The sequence below is a fragment of the Eptatretus burgeri genome, chromosome 12, assembly GCF_056783735.1.
Source record: "Eptatretus burgeri isolate ZD-2024b chromosome 12, Ebu_testis_v1, whole genome shotgun sequence".
In the NCBI taxonomy this organism is placed as follows: domain Eukaryota; kingdom Metazoa; phylum Chordata; class Myxini; order Myxiniformes; family Myxinidae; genus Eptatretus; species Eptatretus burgeri.
The window spans coordinates 855,001-874,632 of NC_140972.1; the positions used below are offsets into that span (position 1 = coordinate 855,001).

The following is a 19,632-nucleotide window of genomic DNA, read 5'->3' on the forward strand; positions in this document are numbered from 1 at the left end:
AAAGGTTATTTTGTTTTCACGTTTCCGTGCATGATTATTTTGATAACCTGTGAACCACTGAAGGGATTTTGACCAAACTTGACATGTACGATGAGTACTGCAATGCAAGGATGAACTGATTCATTGTTAGATTGAACAGAGCCAAGGTTCAAAACCTTCAAAAAATTTTTTTTCAGATCTTAACCCAAGTTTGAAGTGTGTGTGTGTGTGTGTGTGTGTGTGTGTGTGTGTGTGTGTGTGTGTGTGTGTGTGTGTGTGTGTGTGTGTTGTATATATATATAATTGTTGGGGGTCGGTGGGGAGAACGACCGCTAGGTGGGGGAGGTTATGCCGTCTCTCACCAGACTCCCCGGAATTGTAGGCCGTCGCTCTGGATAATTCCGTGAGCTGGTTGGTCGCTGAATCGACCGTGGACGCCACTATCTCAACAGTGTAGCGTTGGGTCGATTTGTCTATAACCAATTTTTCTAATTAACTACGCGATTTCAACTACCGGGGAAACTTTGCCGAGGGTGTAGTTTCCCGGCTTGCTCAAACCGGGTCACTCTATCAACTGCCGTAGAGTTCCAACTACCAACTCCGGTTCGGGTGCAGCCTAGCGGAAACTGGCAAAGCCGTGCTGGCTCTGATCGACTGATTACCGGGGATGAAACCCCGCTTATACTCAGACCCGAACCATGCTGGACCAATACAAAAGAGGATGGAAACGGACTGGGATTATTTCTGTAATTGTTTTATTTACAATAAAATAAAGACAAAGGCCAGACTTGACGCGAATATGCAAGCAGGAAAATATTTACAATAAGCAAAAACACTTAAACAATTATACTTATAGACTGGCCACACGCAGACACACACACACAAAGAAAAGAAACCCCAGAGTCTTTATTTGACCCTTGCAGCCGTGAAGAGGGACAAGCTGGGGGTCAGAGTTCAGTGGGTGCCTGGTCGTCTGAGGGAAAGTGTGCTCTGTAGTGCGGCACCTGCCAAAGGTCATTGGTTTGGTCCTAGTCGCACGTGGGACTCGTGGCAGAGCTCGCGTGGCGAATAGTCAGGGTCCACAGAACTCTCCCCGTAACAGCCACCGTGAAGAACGAACCAGACTGCTCACTGCCACTGTGAAAACTCCTGGTCCAACCACCGGAGAAAACTCCTCTCCACCGAACTCCTCAGAACTCCTCAGAACTCACGACCGAACCCCCTCAGAAATCTCGAGACTCCTCTCTGCAGAACTCTCCGCTGAGGATCGCGTCGTAACTTTTGTGGACCTCCCTCAGCAGGGAGGGGCCTTGGTAAAACTGATGTCACTGTTCACCCCGATTGGACGGGGCTTCCATGGGTCCGCCCTTTCTGAGCGGGATTTCGGCCATTACGTGAATCCTGCCCACTCCACACGTGCGGACTCGCCGAAAAAGGTACTTCACAAAGATTTTTTCCTCGAAATAGAGGCTCCAGAGACGCAGGTGGACAGTGGATCGTGATGGGGTTGGGATGGTTGTTGGATGTTCGTTGGATGTAAAGATTTAATAACCTGCCTAAAAGTACATCGCAACGCACACCTTTGATTCTCCCACTAGACAAGAGAAAGGGACCTGTCTCACATGTACTTAACAGGATAACTGACTTTTGGGACCTGAATGTTGAATGCAAATGGTTCCAAATCCGTAACAATATATATATATATATATATATATATATATATATACATACATACATACATACATACATACATACATACATACATACATACATACATACATACATACATACATACATACATATATATATATATATATATATATATATATATATATATATATATATATATATATATATATATATATATATATATACATACATACATACATACATACATACATACATACATACATACATACATACATACATACATACATACATACATACATACATACATACATACATACATACATACATACATACATACATACATACATACATACATACATACATAATATAGTTGCGGATTCGCGCCCGCCGGCGTGCGAACGGCCACGTAACTCGAATCGCGGCACATCGCCCACCGGACGGACAATCCAGTCGTGACCCTCTCGGACTAACGCCGGGAACTAGTCACGGGTGGACCTTTCGGCCTCACCACGATCGTGCCAATCGGCCCCCCGCGTGGGATAGGGTTGCTCGCCAAATTCGACCTACCTAAGTACCCACACAGAGGGTAGACCGGGCGATCGCACCTCGCCGCAGGTCGACTTCGGACACGGGCCACTTTAAGCGACCCGTTCCGTACTATCGGGATAACCGAGCGGTGTTATCGTCGGCCCCGACGGTTCGATTAATTATCGGGCGTTTTAGCCCACGACCAACCCTTTACGTGAAGTAAGATGGAGATTCAATACAGGAAAAGACGAAGCGAAACGGGAAAACAGTTCAACAATAAGCACATTTATTTCGCGATGAACGGAAAGCACACATATACAATTACACCAAAAGCAAATGTAAAAGAAGAAGAAACACACAATATTACACAAAAAGCAAATATAACAATGCAGATCTATTACTGACTACGCGAGCACACGGCAACACTTATGCAGTTTTACTTCACAGACGGCGCCGACAACACATATACCCAAAGCAAAAGAAAAGGACCACCCTCAAGGATGAGGCGGGCCTGGGGCCGAGACCGCGTCGGGCCTACCCGTCTGGTGATGAGCCGCGAAATGGCGCTGGCGCCCCGACTCCGCGGGCCTCGCTGGGACTGCCTGGTATGGGGTGGGGACGGGGCCCCCTTCTCGCACTATCTCAGCGCGGGGGGAAACAGGAGGGGGTTGTTGATGCTCGGGGGATGGAGGATATCTCCCTGTCTCGGGTCCCGCGACGAGCGTCTCCACCATGACCTCGGTCGCGCCGCCGGCCTCTCCCTCCGCAGTTCCCCAAATCCGACGCGAGCACCCCCTCAACCGCCTTCGCCGCCACCGCCTCTCCACAGCTTCGTCCGATCGCCCTCTCCGTCTCCTCTCTTGACTCGTCCCAACTCTTCACTGGCTCCGCGAACTCCCAACTCCCAACTCCCTCGACTGACGAACGCGGCCCCTTATATGCCCCGTGGCTTCGCCCCTTCACCTTTGACCCTTTACCTCCGACCCTTCACCTCTAACTGGCTCCCCATTGGACCGAGGAAAAGTGGGCGTGAATGCTTTTTGATCCATGAATTTGCATATAGCGACCACACTCCAACGCCCTGGAGGCGGGGCCAAATCGCCCCACGCTCACCGATAGGACGGAACAGAAGTGGGCGTGAGTCGTTTTTGATCCGTTTTCTTCGGAAAGTCTGTGATGTTTCTGAACACGCTGCTCGGTGTGCGCCCTGCACGAGTCCAGTATCGGTGCCCACAAGTGGCGCAAGAATGGTGGTGATGCGATGGTGGCGAGTTGTGACGGTAAAGGTCGTGGCTGTTGTTGTGAAGCGGCGTTGTGGTTGGTGGTTGTTGTGTGATGGCTGTTGAGACGTGGTTGGTGGTGGTAGTAATGGCGGCTGGTCCAAAATAAAGATAGTAAAAGAAAAACGGCTATCCTGAAGAGTCGCAGCCCGACTGAATGACATTTATTCCCTCGAAACAACGGGTTTGGGCCTAACTACACATATACTTAGAGATATCTCACCTAAGGGACCTGAATGGTGGTTTGTGAATTTCGTCAACCACAACAATATATATATATATATATATATATATATACATATACATATATATATATATATATATATATATATATATATATATATATATATATATATATATATATATATATATATATATATATATATATATACACATATATATATACATTAGTTTCCCCCTCCTTTCTTCGATATCTATCTTTTCTCTCTCGTGCTTTCTCAGGTGGCCTTTAATTGAAATCAAACGTAACAGTGGGATGACTTCTAATGCGAGCGGAGGCATATCCATCGACACATTTTCATCAAATCCTACTTTCTCGTTTAGTATAGCTCTATTCTTATAGGTTTGTTGCATTTATAATGCCACAAGCAGGAGTACCCAGCGTTGCCATGCAACGTCAGGTCCCTCTCCCCACACGACCCCTTCCCCTGCCTCCTCCCACCCCACCACCTAAGGGACAATTTCATCGACATGGTTGAAAGAAGTGATTCTGTAGATGTTTATCTTTGTTGCCATGTCATGATTCTGGGGTATGTTCAGTTGCCAAGTGGCTTAAGCACTCAAGCAAGCATTCCACGGTAAACTGTTGATAAGGAACGGCTGGCTTGGCATGCGCTGGCTTGCTACTTGATAACTGAGCACATTGCTGGACATCTCAGCATACAGTACATACAAAAATACTTTTTTTATTTAAATTAAACATTTCACATATTAATCATTACTATTTTAATTAGAATATAAACGTACCTTGTTCATTTTTAAAATGTACATAAACTGAGGTGATGTGTGGACGTGTACATTTCATACAATTTGAAGTGTGTGTACATGTACATATTATTTATATCTCTTCGCAATTTCCCCATCGGTCTCTCGACCAATTAATTACGGACACATATGTTTCACAACCAAGCTGATTTTAATGTTTATTTACTTCACATAATATTACATGTATATCACTTTGTTTACAAGCCTTGAAAAGTCAGGTGAAAACAAAGTTATTTAATTATTTATTTATTTTTTAAATGAGCTATCACTATTTTCTTTCCTCTGCGCTTGAAAATGAACGTATCTTCATTGGGCAGTGAGTATTGGATTGCTGCGGACAAAACATGCATTACCTCATTTGAGTTGTAATCAAAATGTACCGATGGAAGACACTGTCAGGGTTATACTTATCTTGGGCTTTCCTTCCCTTTGGTGATGTATGTTCGTGATGCCGAACCCAGCTCGTCCTCTTGTGACTACAATCCACGGTCTGAGTTTCATGAGTGAACAATCGTATCAGTCGGCTACCACTCGAATGGATCTTTGTCAGTTGGTGTCTGACTTCTGAGTGGCGTTGCAGTGACCACATCAATAGTGTAACGTTTCTTTCTTAAACTGGTATTTCAAATAGACAGATACAAAGTCAAATGAAGTTCACCATGACATACGATGCAATGTCCAACGATTCCTGCGTTGAGCTATTTCCACCCAATGTCTGTCCTGCCGGCTCAATTCAGGCGTGTTCACCTCGTCCACCAGTGCTGTTGACCGATTGAGTTGTCACGTTCTCTCTCATATGCTAGCTTGTCAAGGATGATTGAAGAGCTCAAAGGAATTCTTTACCGATGCACAATCTTAATGAGTTTTAAACCACCTGATTATAATCGGCTCCACCCGTAAACAACCGCTCTAGACATTGACACCTCGTTCACTTGTCAACGTTAAATTGAACACTGGGACGATCAAAACACATGGCTCGTCTCGTGTCACCCATCTTTCTACGCCTCCCTCACAGGTATATATAGTATCGCAGAACGATCTTGTGCCTTCCAGTAACTGCGATTCTCATTCATACTGGAAGTTTAGTTTGAGACTGTTCCAACATCTTCATGAATCTCACCAGGCAGTTTTCAATACAATACTGCCATCTACAGTCAAAATCAATTTATTACATCGAGCATTTTATATTACATTTACTGATCCGTGCTGAACGAAACATAACATTTAACCTTCCATTTTATTCGTTCATTTACCACTGCTGACTCACAAATACCACAAAATGTAGTTTTTAACTGACTGACATGTTGTTCAGTCTTCATATGTACATTGTCAGGCCAGGCCAGATCTGTGACTTGCTACAGGTACCATGTGAACCTGTACTGACCTGTTTCATGGTCTGGTTGTTGGCGATTATACCGTCTCTTCCACCAGGTTTCCTGGTGATGAGGGTGTATGGATATGGACAACCAGCAGAACTAAAAACAAAGGGTGGAGGAGCTCCTTGTGAGCCAACAGTCATCCATATCTGGTGCCCAACTGCATCTGTGGACGTCATCCTGCAGTGGGTAACTTTTCCTAGGAGGTTGATGGCAGGATTTCCACTCCGACCACTGTAAAACAATTCACTCCACAAAACACTAAAGGGCAAAGAAAACTGAAAACCCACTCTGTGGGATTACCTCATATGCAGTTGCCCTTCGCAGGGCAGTTCACTGGATGACCCTCTCCGGATGACAGATGATATGAGATCACCAGGACTCATGACTCTCTCGGGCAACTCACCGAAAATCACGGGGTAAGCTTCCTGTGAGTTGGATTGCGGCAGTGTGTCTTGGTGCTGCTGAGGTCCCTTCGGTTTGACCTGAGGCAGTCCCTTCAGGTGGGTGCCTATAATGTCCCATCACTAAGAGAATATGATCATTCTGTCTCTGCTATCATCTGAGCTGCAGCCCTTGAACATCGGTATTGCATCACTCTGAGGTTCGGAGATCGGAGAGTGCCAAAGTCATGGTGGGTGGTGACACCTACGACTGGTCTGGTGGCTCTGATGGTTACTATGCCCAAAGAGTTGCTGAAGCTGTGTCCAATAAGTTGACTTCCATGATAATTGGGAAAACACCAGTCAACGAGCATATTATGAGACTGAGGATTTGTCACTCCTTGGGTGTCATTTACCTGGTCTCCATGTATGCTCCGACTGAGGCGAGTGCTCTCTCTGCGAAGAAGACATTCTACGCCGTGTTTGAGTCTGTGGTTGATCAGTGCCCCAGAAGAGATGCACTTCTAGTCTTGGGGGATTTCATTGCATCGGCAGGCACTGATGAGGATGGTTATGAGACATATCGGTCCCCATGGATCTGGAACTGTGAACCAGAGTAGCACAAATTTCTCTGACTTTCCAAGAAGTTGTGGACTTGGGGTGGCTGGTTATGGTTTCAGCACCCATAGCCTCATTGCTGGACTTGGTATTCCAATGCTGCTGGTGTGGCAATGATTGGCCATGTATCGTTGATGGTCACTGGAGGATGATTCTGAAGTGTAGAATCTACCAGTGCTCAGTTCCTCAATACCAGCAACAGATTTGTTGCAGCTTAAATTCAGGAGAATGGTACCACCCCAGTCTGAGCTGGACGTTGGCAAGCTCACGGATGAGAGGGTAGCTGAGGAGTTTGCGAACAGGCTGTGTGGGGATTTGTGGGGGGTCTGGGTGATGTGGGGAATCCTGAAGAGTTGTGGAGTGCCTTCAAGACTACTATCCTCGATGTTGCCGGCGGATGCCTTGGCACCCTTCAGCAGGCAAAGAGAAACTTTGTCTCCCAAGGGACGCTGAATACCATTGACCAGAGTTGCAGCTGAGCTTTTCAGGGAGCTGAGGCGTATAATTGTTCGTGCACTGAGGGTGGAAAAGGAGGCCTTTGTGTGAGGAGTCTGTGAAGGGGTAGAGCATCACCTGTGGACGAGTGATTCTCATCCTGCTTACAGAGGAATTTGTGCATTGTGCTCCTCCAAGCCTATCCCTTGGAGTACTGCTGTTAGAGGGAGGGTGGTGGAATCTGAAATGAAGGCCTACTGGGCTGGTTACTTCGAGCAGCTATACAAAGCTGACTCACCGGCTGATTCGCTGGATGTCAGGCATATAACTTTCCCCATTGCTTGCCCTCCAATCAACTGAACTGCCTTTGTTTGTGGAAACACAGGCTGTGGTGAACCAATGGAATGGGGGCAAAGCCCTCGGGATATGTGGTATCAAGACTGGTGGAAATCCTGCACTGGTGTTGCTGCATCCAGTTCTGTGCTCTGGAGCACAGGCATCATCCCAACTGACTGGAAAAGGGGCCTCCTCGTCCCTCTCTGGAAAGGGAAGGTGATCACCAGTACTGCAACAACGACCGAGGGGTGACTACTCTCTCAGTGCCAGGCAAGGTCTTTGCTCGGGTAATTCTTCATTGGGTTCGCCACCATCTGCTCCAGAACCAATTGGGCTTTACACCAAAGAAGTTAACGATTGACTGTATCCTTGTTCTCAGGGTCCTCACCGAACACAGATGAGTTTCGGAAGGGGTTGCTCGCAGTCTATGTTGCGAAGGGGCTGCTCGCAGCAAAGCATTTGATTCAGTGAATTTGGATGCCGTCTGGAGGATTCTCTGTCTATGTGGGGTGCCCCCAAAGTTTATCTGATTTCTGTGCTATACCCTTCTAGAGAAAGTGCTGTGAGGTGTGGTGGTTCCATCTCCAACTTATTTCCAGTTGTTACTGGAGTTTGTCAGGGGTTTGTTTTGGCCCCCAGACTCCTCAACACTTGCATGGGCTGGATTTTTGGGAAGATGTTTGACAAATCAAGCTGCGGTCCATCGCTTGGGCATGTCAAGATCTCTGACCTTGATTTCACAGATAATGGAGTCATCTTTGCGGAAACACTGGATGTCCTGATAGGGGACCTTGAGGCACTGGATGAGGAATCTGAGCTGCTGGGACTATGGGTTTTCAGGGTCAAAACAAAGATCCAGGCTTTCAATGATTTATTGGATGCTGCCATCATGTCTGTTCCTGTTTCTAATGAGGATGTTGAGGTCATGGAGAGATTCACTTTCTTTGGCTGTGATATTCATGGCACTGCATGTTGTGAGCCGGAGGTCATTCAATGTCTGGGGAGTCATGAACTCACTGGATCATGGGGTGTGGCGCAGTCGGTACCTGTGCAGGATGATTAAAGTCTGAGTCTTCAGGTCGTTGGTGCTTCCAGTCTTGCTCTATGGATGTGAGACTTGGACTCTGACCAGGGATCTGAGACGGAGACTTAACTCCTTTGGTACCAGGACCGCTTCAGAGAATCATTGGCTATCGCTGGTCAGATTGTGTCCAACGAGTCGTTGCTGAGAGAGACTCGGATGAGATTTGTTACCTGTACAGCCCATCAGCGTCAGCTGCGGCTATATGGACATGTGGCTCAATTTCCTGACACTGATTCTGCTCACCAGACTATCTCGGTGAGGGAGCCTCGTGAGAGATGGCCAACGGGATGATCGCGTGCCTTGTGGGTGCAGGAGGTTGATGGGCATCTGAAGGAGATTGGGATGTGCCAGGCATCCTCCTTGGGGTATGGCCAGATGCAGGCCCCTGGAGTACCGATGGAAAGTGGATGCAGCGACGTGCTGCTCTGGTGCACCCTCCCATTCCTAACCTCACCTGATATGTACCTTGGAGGCGTATCAAAAATCTGAGCCATGTGGAGCGACAAAGCTGGAAACACAAAGGATGATTACTTGAACAAGCCAAAGGTACGTTGAAAAGTAGTAAAATCAAGTGGAGGTACATTCAAAGTACACCGCTCCCATGCTAAATAAATAACAAATCCTCCAGCAAGTGACATTACTGTGGCGCCCGGCGATACCGCTGCGCAGCACATGGAGTCTGAATCTGGAAGGAGCGGTGTACAATTGTTGATCGATTCATTGATTAATTCAGTCATTGAAATTATTTAATCATGATCGTAATAAATTAATTTCTTAATCGATTGGCTAATAGCACACCAAAACCACCACCGTTTCATCCGAATCTGTAACTTTTTGAAAATTAAATAATTCATCGAAAAATGAATAATTGATTCATCAATAAATCGACAAGGACAAATGTGTCCAAGAGCCGTGTCCTAAAGGTTTTGTTTTCACCAGAAGAAGAAGAAGAACGCGGAGCTCTCTTGGAGCCGGCGTTCGCAAAGCGACGCGGCTAAAAATACTCTAGCCAAATCAGTTGGTCACTGTTTTGTCCAAATGTAAGCTCGCTCAAAACACGCCCAAGATAGATATTGCCCAGATGAGAAAGAAAAGAAAATCGGACTTAATAAATCGATAATAATTAAGTAATTCATCAATTAATTGATTAATCAAAAACTAAAAACTTTTTACCAAAGCACCTCTTCACTTTTGTCCCCAAATTTCAGCTTTCTCGCTGAAAGGGAAAGATTTTCTTTCTATGATCTTTCTTGGGAAAGCCACATTTCCAAGCTGGCCTCCAAAGCCAGTCAACAACTTCGCATCCTACATCGTGCAAAGTCCTTTCTGAGCACACCTGAGCAAATGACCACATACAAAACTTTTACCTGCAGCCTGATGAAGTACTGCCCTCTCCTCTAGGCTGTTGCTCCCACCATTCACCTTTCTCGGCTTCACACTGGAGAAACCAAGACATTTAGAATAATTTGTATCTCCTGCGATGAGGCCGAGTCGTCGGGTGTCTCACACTCACCGCAGGCAGGTCAGTGGTCTTTCTGTCTTCCACTGTCTCCTCTCCTACCTCCCCCACCCCCCCCCCGGCTCTGTCTGCGATCTCCCCCCCCCCAACCATATTTCCGCAGGGCGCTCAAGGTCCGCCAGCAACCCCCTTCTGCTAAAACTACCAAAATCAATAATTATCAATGCCCACCTTCACTCTTCCATTCCTATTTTTTTTCCCCACCTTTGGAACAAACTCACACATACTCTTCAATCCCATTCTTCCCTCCAGGTCTTCAAAACAGTTGTTCACCTCCATCTTTTATCTTCCCCCATCCAAAACCATGATCTCTTCTACTCCTGTTAATCCACCCCAAACCTACCTCCTTCAAATTCCCTGCTTTCCTTCCTGAAAGTACCTGTAGTGTCCATCTTGTTTACTGTGTGTACCCTGCCCCGTCCCTCTCTTTGCCACAGATCTAATGACTCAATTTCCACAATTTTTTGCTTCCCTCTCCTACTCTTCTTGTGATCCATTCTCTCTGTTCGCTCTTATTCTTGAATGAGTCTGGACATTGCATATATATTAAAAAAAAGGATGGCTGAGATATCGCCCGGATTAAGAAACAAACAAACAGAAAGCAGGAAAACAAGTATATCTCCCCCAATTCAAATAAATAACAATTCCTCCAGCATGCGACATTGCTGGGGTGCCTTGCAGCACATGGGGATGGAATTGGGAGGTTGTGGTGTACAATAATTGATTAATTGCACAATTAAAATAAATAAATAATAATCGTAAAATAATTAATTTCTCAATCAATTGGCTAATAGCGTACCTCAATAGCATACCTGTTTCATCCAAATCTGGAACTTTTTGAAAATTAAGTAATTCATTTATTAATGAAAAACTCATAAATGACCTTCATCGCCAAATCGCTTGTTTACTATCATGTCCAAGTATCAGCTTCCTTGCTCAAAAGTTGCCTGAGATATTGTCAGGTTGAGAACTAAAATAAATAAGTCAATGATAAATTGATAACAATAAAGTAATTCATGAATTAATTGATTAATCAAAAAAGAAGAAATACTGTTTTTGCCAAAGCACATCTTCACTTTTGTCCCAAAATTTCAGCTTCCGAACTCAAAGGATGGCTGAGATATTGTTACAGATTCGGCGGTGGAGGGATTCGCACCCCACTCCGGACACCAAATGTTGAAGATTAGGCGTCACTTAACAGCACCGCCATCTCAGGGGTTATAACGCCGGCTAGTTTGGCACAGGTCTCTGGTCACGTGCCTCAGATCACGATACCAAAGTAAACCTGGGTCTTACCAGTTGGGGATATCGACCCCGGCTGCAGACTGGGTTTGTCAGAGACCGAGTGAAGTCTGCCAGTCCGTAGCCCGTTTGGTTTTAAATACCAATCGAGAGATTGTCTCTCAGCATGGCACGAATAAATTCAAGGCGGCAACTTTCATACGAGTCAACCAGATTTATTGGGGACACATCGGGGAAACACGGCACAAGCAAAGCATTCACGAACGTTATCATTCATCTATAACTCGCTCTTAACTTGGGAGCTACGGATGCGGGTTTTGAAGGGAGCCCTGGCAAAAGAAACCTTAGGACTGGACAACGTGCAGACAAGACACTGAGTACTTGGCGATGCCTCATGGACGAGAGGGAAAGTGTCGAAGGCATGAATGTGGCTCGTGACAAGCCGATGTCAACGGATTCGAGTGCCCAAGCTCGAGCATGCAGCGTGGCAAGATGGCGGCGACGGCCTCCTTTTGTCGCCCCGCTCACGCACCAGCCTCGGCGCGTTCAGCCCCCGTAAGGTCGATGGCACAAGAGCGAAAGATCTATGGTGTGTTCCAGCTGGTTTCTCACAAGGTCCAGTATACAAATCCAGGCCTGGCTTGTTCACCAGACTAGGCCAAATCTTGGTGTTGGGCTCTGCAGGCGAATCGATGGGATGGAAAGACATGTCAAGCTGTGCATGGAGTCAGGACAGTCAGAGGCTCCGTGACTGGACTCAGGATGAACCTGTGGAGGTCCTGCAGGCTGGATCCATGGCCGAGGAGGAACAGCTCGTCGAGCCACTCATAAAGTCGATCGCCGACTGCCCTCATGAAGTTCCTCTTGTCTTTTGGGGCGGGCCTTTTTTTCACGAAGCAGATCGCAGACAGACCTCTTGCAGTTCCTCTTGCCTTTTGGGGCGGCCTTTTTCACGAAGCCGATCGTAGACTCACACAGCCGTCCCTTCCTTTGCTTTTTGGGGCCAGCCTTTTGTGACCGCCTCCAGGGACCCGTGATTGGTCCATTGCTCGAGATTGCTGCAGCCCTCCGCCAATGGGTTGCCAGCACGTCTTGACTGACTGACTCAGAGCGCCGGGTGGAGGCTAGTTTGGAAAGGGGGGGGGGAAAGGAAGAAGACTCTTTTTGGTACTTCACTACTGTACGTACACTGGACAGCCTGCTACACCTCCCGACAAACATGTAACGTCCGATTACTAAACATGCATTTAAGGGGGGATCTGGGCTAATCCTATATTTAATAACACACTATGGGCCCATTTCCGCAACAATATCACCTTGACAAACAAACAAAGAAAACAAGAAAAACAAACGAATGGAGTAGAAATCGAGTACAGGTCCCTCTTGATTTTACACCATAGTTGCGTTCTTCAAGATGGTCATGTAAATGTCAAACTTGTAAATTATAACCAATTTCCCCAAAATAAATAATGTAATGGATGCTAACCCTAACAGCTTTTTACGATTACAGTGGTTTTGTAATGTAATGTAATGTTTAAGATACAAATTGTGAAAACACTACCGCATACTGTTGCATTTAATAAATTCTAACAACTAAAAATAGAAAAATTAAAGAAAGGGGATGTTACCTGCTGCTGATGTCTTCTTGTTTCTGGAAGTGTTGAGGGGAAGGAGGTGGGGTGTTCAAGTGGAGGGTGATCATGTGTGTCAGATGACCTTGGCGAAGATGGTGGTGGTGTTGACGGATGTTGAATTGGAGAGGCTATGAGATGCGGTTTAACTTTTTGACCGCTAGATGTTGAGGGATCACTGGCATCGTCCTTTGGATGTTCTTTCCCGTCATTTTTTTTTTTTGAAAAAAGGAAAACAAATTCGTCTGAGCGCCTTCATCTGCTTTTCTTTTTTAATTAACTTATAGGAGCTGAGGTCTGCTTGGACATTTCGGGCCACTCTTGAGCTGCGTTCCGTGTTGGGTTCATCTTCATTGAAGATGGTCAGACCCACATCAATGAGGTGGAAAGCCTCCATCCTTTTACTAATGAGAGTATACAGGTGGCTCAACCTCTTCACTTTCTGCTTCTGACTCCTCCACTTGGCATTCCTTCTCCAGCATTACAAGGTCCTCATTTGAGAGCTCCTCCCGGTACGAGTCCAGCAACTCAACATCACCCACCTCCACCTCATCAAAGCCGACAGTCTTGGCAATTTTGACAATGCTACGTTGTGCTTTTTACAAATCATTATTCACACTGAAACCCTTGAAGCTGTGAACAAATTGAGGGCAAAGTTTCCTCCATACACCGTTCATGCAGGAACGGGTGACTTCCTTCCAAGACAACATTACATAGAGCATCCTTTATTCTAAGGGCCTTCCAGAATTCCTTTGCAGTTATCTGATTATTATCAGTTGATTTCACCAGGTTTGCAGGTGTTATTCGGAGATAATACACCATGAATGTAGCAATCACTTCCTGGTCCATGAGTTGAATTAGAGATGTCGTGTTGGGTGGAAGAAACACAATCTTCATGTTTTCGTTAAAGTCCTGGATGGTTGTTGGATGAGCTGGGGAATTATTGAGGAGGATGAGAGTTATACAACTCAAATTCTCCTTCTCTCAATATTCCTTCAACTTGAGAGCAAGCTGGGAGCTAAAATATTCACAAAACATTTTGCCTGTTATCTAGCCCTTGGCATTTGAATACCAATAGACAGGCAAACATTTTTTAACATATCCCTTCATAGCCTTGGGATTTTATAAATGGTAAACGATTAACAGTTTCAATTTACAATCACCTTCAGCATTACCTCCCAAAAACAGCGTGAAGCGATCTTTTTCTGCTTTAAACCCCCCAGGTGCACTCTTCTTACGAGACATGTACATCCTATGTGGCATCCTCTTCCAAAACAGACCCATCTCATCAATGTTGAAAATATCCACCTTCCTTGAGAAACGCAAGAAACTTGTCGGCGGCATCGGTGTCGGCAGCAGCATCCTCTCCAGTCATTTTGATGTGATGGTTGTAACACTTCTGGAAGTTTGAAAACCACCCCAAACTAGTGCTAAATGGCTTCACTTCATCTTCATCACTTAATAAGTCTTTATAAATGCTTCTGGCCTTTACTTGTATCACAAGTATGCTGACATGCACATTCTCCTGGTTTTGGTGTTCAATCTATGCGCTGAGCATGTGTTCCTTTTTTATTTTTATTTTTATGTTTTTTTCCATAATATAACTTCGAGCAGACAATGTCTTGGTTGCATTCACTGAGGTTCCACATTTAACACTTTCTTTTATTTTTTTCGCAACGTGGACCCACTAATGCCCAGCGTACACCTCATATCAGCTGTGTAATCACCTCTTTCATACCGTCCTAAAACATCCATTTTTTACTTCAACAGTGACGGTCTTCCTCTGTATTTTGCTCACACTACCAACCTCGCTACACCACGGACACTTTCTCATCATGATTGCAAAGGCTACACTTATTACAGCGGCAAATTGGTAAACTCTTCAACAAATGTCAGCTGAGGTGTCGTCCACCAGACGGCGGTCTCCTTGGGTTAACCTGAGGCGGTCCCTTCGGGTGGGTGCCTGGAATGTCCTATCCCTAAGAGAGGATGATCACCTGTCTCTGTTATCATCTGAGCTCAAGCGTTTGGACATCGGGATTGCAGCTCTCTCTGAGGTTCGGAGACCGGATTGCGGCGAGATAATGGTGGGTGGTTACACCTACTATTGGTCTGGTCGCTCTGATTGTTACCATACCCAAGGAGTTGCTGTAGCTGTGTCCAATAAGCTGACCCCAATGATAATTGAGGTAACACCGGTCAACGAGCGTATTATGAGATTAAGGATTCGTCACTCCTTAGGTGTCATTTCCCTGGTCTCTGTTTATGCTCCGACTGAGGCGAGTGATCTCACCGTGAAGGATGCATTCTACGCCACACTCGAGTCTGGTTGATCAGTGCCCCAGACGAGATACACTTCTAGTCTTGGGGGATTTCAATGCATCGACTGGAACTGATAGGGACGGTTATGAGGTGTGTGTTGGTCCCCATGGGTCAGGAACTATGAACCAGAATGGCACTAAGTTCCTTGACTTTGCAAGAAGTCATGGACTTTGGGTGGCTGGTTCATGGTTTCAGCGCCCACAAGCTCATCGCTGGACTTGGTATTCCAACGCTGGCGGTGTGGCAAAGGAGATTGACCATGTCCTTATTGACGGTCGTTGGAGGATGATCCAGAACTGCAGGGTCTACCGGAGTGCTCAGTTCCTCAATACTGACCACAGGCTTGTTGTAGCAACTCTAAAGCTGCACCTTAAATCCTGGAGAATGGTACCATCCCAGCCGAGGCTGGATGTTGCCAAGCTCAGGGATGAGAGAGTAGCTGAGGAGTTTGCGAACAGGCTGAGTGGACACTTGGGGGGGTCTGGATGCCTTGGGGGGTCCTGAAGAGTTGTGGAGTGCCTTCAAGACCACCGTCCTTGATGTTGCCGGTGGATGCCTTGGAGCTCACCGCAGGGCAAAGAAGAATTTTGTCTCTCAAGGGACACTGGATACCATTGACCAGAGTCGCAGGGCCAGGCTGAATGGCAGAGCTGAGCTGTTCAGGGAGCTGAGGCGTAAAAATGTACGTGCACTGAGGGTGGACAAGGAGGCCTATGTGCGAGGAATCTGTGAGGGGGTAGAGCATCACCTGTGGACAGGTGATTCTCGTCCCGCTTACAGGGGAATTCGCGCATTACGTTCATCCAAGCCCATCCCTCTGAGCACTACAGTTCGAGCAGAGAGTGGTAGGCTCTTGACAGAGGAGTCTGAAGTGAAGGCCCGCTGGGCCGGTTACTTTGAGCGGTTGTACCAGGCTGATCCCCCAACTGTCGAGTTGGACGTCAAGGGTGTTACAATCCCTGTTGCTGACCCTCGAATCAACTGTGGTCCACCTACGCTTGTGGAAACACGGGCTGCGGTGAACCAGTTGAAACGGGGCAAAGCTCCAGGGATCTGTGGAATCCATGCCGAACTTCTCAAGGCTGGTGGAAATGCTGCACTCGTGTCGTTGCATGCAGTTTTGTGCTCTGCCTGGAACACAGGCATCATCCCAACTGACTGGAAGAGGGGCCTTGTTGTCCCTCTCTGGAAAGGGAAGGGTGATCGCAAAGACTGCAACAACTACCGAGGGGTGACGCTGCTCTCAGTGCCGGGCAAGGTCTTTGCTCGGATAATTCTCGATAGGGTTCGCCACCATCTGCTTGAGCACCAGCGTCCAGAGCAGTCAGGCTTTACACCAAAGAGGTCAACGATTGACCGTATCCTTGCACTTCGTGTCCTCACCGAACGCAGACGAGAGTTTCGGCAGGGGCTGCTTGCAGCCTATGTTGATCTCTGTAAAGCGTTCGATTCAGTGAATCGGGATGTCCTCTGGAGGATTCTTGGTCTTCGTGGGGTGCCACCAAAACTGATCGATCTGATGTCTGAACTCTACTCTGGTACTGAGAGTGCTGTAAAGTGTGGTGGTACCATCTCTGACTTATTTCCAGTTGTTACTGGAGTTCGTCAGGGATGTGTACTTGCCCCCACACTTTTCAGCACTTGTATGGACTGCATTCTAGGGAGGATGTCGGAGAGATCAAGTTGCGGTGCGTCATTTGGGAATGTCAAGATCTCGGACCTTGACTTTGCAGATGATGCAGTCATCTTTGCGGAGACTTTAGACATCCTCTTGGGGGCCCTCGAGGTGCTGAATGAGGAGTCGGAGCCGTTGGGATTACGGGTTTCTTGGGTCAAAACTAAGATCCAGGCTTTCGGTGACATCTTGGATGCTGCTGTCCTGTCTGTGTCTGTTTGTGGTGAGGATGTTGAGGTCGTGGAGAGATTCACTTACCTTGGGAGTGATATTCATGTCTCTGCTGGCTGCGAGTCAGAGGTCAATAGACGTCTGGATCGGGCCTGGGGAGTCATGGAATCACTGGATCATGGGGTGTGGCGCTGCCGGTACCTGTGCGGGAGGACGAAAGTCCGAGTCTTCAGGTCCTTGGTACTTCCAGTCTTGCTCTATGGGTGCGAGACTTGGACTCTGACCAAGGATCTGAGATGGAGACTTAATTCCTTTGGTACCAGGTCTCTTCGGAGAATCCTTGGCTATCGCTGGTCGGATTTTGTGTCCAACGAGCGGTTGCTGAGAGAGACTCGGATGAGATTTGTTACCTGCATAGTCCGTGAGCATCAGTTGCGGCTGTATGGACATGTGGCTCGTTTTCCTGACTCTGATCCTGCTCACCAGATTCTCTCAGCGAGGGAATCTCATGAGTGGAGGAGGCCAGTGGGTCGACCACGTGCCTCATGGTTGCAACAGGTTAACCATCATCTCAAGGAGATGGGGATGGGCCTGGCATCTGCCTGGGGGATGGCCAGACGGAGGCCCCTGGAGTACCGGCGGAAAGTGGACGCAGCGACGTGCTGTTCTGGCACATGCTCCCATACCTGACTTGACCTTCAACAAACACACAAAGCTGAGATGGAGAGTTTTAGGAAACTAACTGAGGGAGGGAAAACGAGCGAGAGGGAGGCGATCTATCTCGCTATCATCAGCTGTTGTAACAAGCGCGTTTTCATGCTGTTCAGTGCGAAAATTTAATCGCAGCATCACTCACATACTGGAATCTCGTAATTCCAAACGCTCGTGAACGTAAATTAAAAAGTGGTGTGAATGACAGGCGCGCATTACTCAAAAAACACGCAAACAAAACTCTCATAAAAGGTGAGCTTACAGTACTCCCTCCCTTCGGTTCCCGGCGATTGATGTCATGCATCGCCTGGATATTGAATTGGGAAGGAGCGGTGTACAACATATAAAACTTGAGGGTTCGTAGATCACCTAACCCCACGCAGTCTTGAGAAAACTAACATGTGAAGGAAGGGTCTTTTGCACTCTTGCTTTGTGTTAACGAGCACGATCTCTGTTTTCTTTCTGAGCTTTAAATAGCAGGCGCGGTGGAAACTATACAAAGAAGATGGGTCAAACAGAACACTCCAGAGCTGAATCTTCCATCAACTCTGCCCTCGGACTACAGGGCAAATTTGTTTGGTCGAGACAGTATGCAATTTTACCCAAGTACTGCTAAACTGAAGATTTTTGGAAGTGCCAAGAAAGTGATTTTTGTTCTGCAGTGTTCAAATACAGCATATAATTTCGTTGAAATACATAATCATCTGATCGAGGGAACTCGGGCATTTGCCTCTCGATGGCAAAAAATATTCTACAGTGGTTGCCAGTCTTATTGTAGATCGCAGTGTTCGCTTGAACCGGTCTTCCCCCTAAGGCGGAGTGCACTGCATACCGTTCTGCAAGTATATTAGCAGTCGCTAATTCGTGCCTCATCTACCCGCTGCCATAGATGATTTTCTGACTATACTTTGTCTGTTTCCTATCCCTCAACCTGCCTGGCATGGTTGTACCTACCAGTTTGTACCTCTCTGGGTTTTTGGAACACACTCAATGTAATAGTCAACCCACAGTGCCCGAATAACCCCCACAGCCATCCCAAATGCCTTCGTGCTGTGCTGTTCTCGAGCAATTTAAGGGGCGAGCCCAGCTGGAACATAAATCATAAGCCCTCTAGCATTTGGGCACTTTGGCTTAACCTGTACGGTCCTCAGGCACACATGGGCATAGCACAGGTAGGGTGCTGGATGCCATCCCAGTATTCGAAAACCCGATGTTTTCGCCTGTTGCCGTTATTTGTGTTCTATCAGCGTCATCTAACCCTAACAGCGTTGAAATACAATAAAAGTTTTAAAGGTCGTAAAAAAACAAACAAACCATTGAATTGGAAGTTTACTGTCGTCTACGCAGAGTCTTTTACACCACCTTATTTATCACGTTTTATTAGGTCTTCATGCCTATTGTTTTTGTCCTTTTATACCATCCCTAAAACAGTAAGTTTCTTGTTTGGTTTTCTGTTTGTTTTGGACAGATTCATTGAGCAGGCTAGATGTGTGAGAAGGACTAAGTGATGAGATTTTGGTGAGGATCTGGATACTGGAATTTAAGTGATTCTTCACCATTGAGAGATGGGGCCAAAAACGATGTATAGCATGATATTCCAAGTTATGGGCGGCCTCAGACAAAATTTGATTGGCACACTGGGTGTGTGACAAGGACGAATATATTCAATTTTGGTGGAGGTATGCAC

The 19,632-nt window shown here is 46.6% G+C and overlaps 1 protein-coding gene across 1 annotated transcript in view; it reads left to right on the top strand.

Moving 5' to 3' along the window:
* Positions 1 to 19,632, top strand: part of EIF3J (eukaryotic translation initiation factor 3 subunit J) — a 72,766-nt gene that overhangs the window by 5,983 nt on the left and 47,151 nt on the right. The gene's annotated exons all lie outside the window — the stretch shown is intronic.